The following is a 2,449-nucleotide window of genomic DNA, read 5'->3' on the forward strand; positions in this document are numbered from 1 at the left end:
CATTATTTACCTGAAGTCCTGGCTAACCTTCTGTGACAAGATGACCCAACTATTGGATGAGGGAAAGGGTGTGGGTATTATCTACCTAGACTTTTGAGAAGCCTTTGACACTGTTTCCCACAGAATTCTCATGGAAAAACGGTTTGCTTGTGGCTTGGATGAGCACACACTTTGCTGGATAAAGCACTGGCTGGGTGAAGGGGCCCAAAGTCAATGGGGTTAAGAGTTAAATCCAGCTGGTGACCCATCACAAGTGGTGTTCCTCAGGGCTCAGTGTTGGGACCACTTCTGTTTAACATCTTTATTGATGACCTTGATGAACACACAGAGTGTGTCATCAGTAAGTTTGCAGATGACACCAAGTTAGTATCACAGCATAACTAAGGTTGGAAGAGACCCCAAGGATCATCAAGTCCAACCTGTCCTCACGACTAGAGCATGGCACCAAGTGCCATGTCCAATCTCCTCTTGAATACCTCCAGGGACGGTGACTCCACCACCTCCCTGGGCAGCACATTCCAATGACGAACGACTCGCTCAGTGAAGAACTTTCTCCTCACCTCGAGCCTAAACCTCCCCTGGCGCAGCTTGAGACTGTGTCCCCTTGTTCTGGTGCTGGTTGCCTGGGAGAAGAGACCAACCCCCTCCTGTCTACAATTACCTTTCAGGTAGTTGTAGAGGGCAATGAGGTCACCCCTGATCCTTCTCTTCTCCAGGCTAAACAATCCCAACTCCCTCAGCCTCTCCTCATAGGGCTTATACTCAAGGCCTCTCACCAGCCTTGTTGCCCTTCTCTGGTGGCAGTGTTAATCATCCTGAGGGTAGGGGGGCTCTACAGAGGGTCTTGGATAGATTTGATCAAAAGGCCAGCATTAATGGGATGAGCTTCAACAAGGCCAAATGCCAGGTGCTGCACTTGGGTCACAAAAACTCCATGCAACACTACAAGCCTGGGGCAGTGTGTCTGGCAAGCTGTCTGGCAGAAAGGGACCTGGGGGTTCTAATTGACAAGTGGATGAATATGAGCCAGCAGTGTGCCTAGGTGTCCAAGAAAGCAGATGGCATCCTGCCTTGTCTTAGAAATAGTGCCCGGCAGGACTAGGGAGGTGATTGTCCCCTTGTACTCAGCACTGGTGAGGCTGCACCTCGAGTATTGTGTTTTGGTTTAGGCACCTCAGTACGATAGAGATGTGGAGGTGCTGGAGAGAGTGCAGAGGAGGCAAATGAAACTGGTGAAGGGCCTGGAGAATAAATCTTATGCAGAGTGAGTGAAGGAACTGGGGCTATTTAGTTTGAGAAAGAGGAGGCTGGGGGTAGATCCTCATTGCTCTCTGCAACTACCTGAAAGGATGTTGTGGAGAGGTTGGTGCTGGTAATTTGCAATAGAACAAGAGGGAATGCCCCCAAGCTGCAATAGGGTAGGTTTAGACTGGACATTAGGAATTTTTTTTTCACAGAAACAGTGGTCAGGCATTGGAATGTGCTGCCCAGTGGGGTGGTTAAGTCACCAACCCTGGATGTGTTTAAAAGTCATTTAAATGTGGTGCTTGGGGATATGGTTTAGGGATGAACTTTGTAGAGTAGGATTCTCAGTTGGACTTGGTGATCCTGAGGGTACAAAAGTAGAAAAATGTTGTTACTTAGATTTTTACATTGAAGGATGGAAAGCTAAAATTTCTGCTAGATTATCATATAGGAAGAACTGTATAAGGCATGTTACATTTTTTTCTTTTGTATTTTGACCATAAAATAAGGCTTTCTTATTGGTAGGCTTTGTTCTGTGTATTTTCAGGCTGAGAAAACAATTTCTGATTAAAGTGTGTGTGTGTGGCCAGAGCAGGAAGGAATACATACATAGAATACATGCATAGAATAAACCAGGTTGGAAGAGACCTTCAAGATCATCGCATCCAACCCATCAACCAATCCAACACCACCTAAACAACTAACCCACGGCACCAAGCACCCCATCAAGTCTTCTCCTGAAAAGCTCCAATGATGGTGACTCCACCACCTCCCCAGGCAGCCCATTCCAATGGGCAATCACTCTTTCTGTACAGAACTTTTTCCTAACATCCAGCCTGAACCTCCCCTGGCACAGTCTGAGACTGTGTCCTCTTGTTCTGGTACTGGCAGCCTGGGAGAAGAGACCAACATCCGTCTGTCTACAACCTCCCTTCAGGTAGTTGTAGAGAGTAATAAGGTCACCCCTGAGTCCCCTCTTCTCCAGGCTAAGCAACCCCAGCTCCCTCAGCCTCTCCTCGTAGGGCTTGTGTTCCAAACCCCTCACCAACTTTGTTGCTCTTCTCTGGACTCGTTCCAGCAAGTCAACATCCTTCCTAAACTGAGGGGCCCAGAACTGAACACAGGACTCGAGGTGCAGCCTAACCAGTGCATATTTCAGAAGAGGACTTAACATGTCTTCCTCCAAAACATGTGAAACAGATAC

This window comes from Dryobates pubescens, chromosome 7 (assembly GCF_014839835.1).
Source record: "Dryobates pubescens isolate bDryPub1 chromosome 7, bDryPub1.pri, whole genome shotgun sequence".
Taxonomy (NCBI): domain Eukaryota; kingdom Metazoa; phylum Chordata; class Aves; order Piciformes; family Picidae; genus Dryobates; species Dryobates pubescens.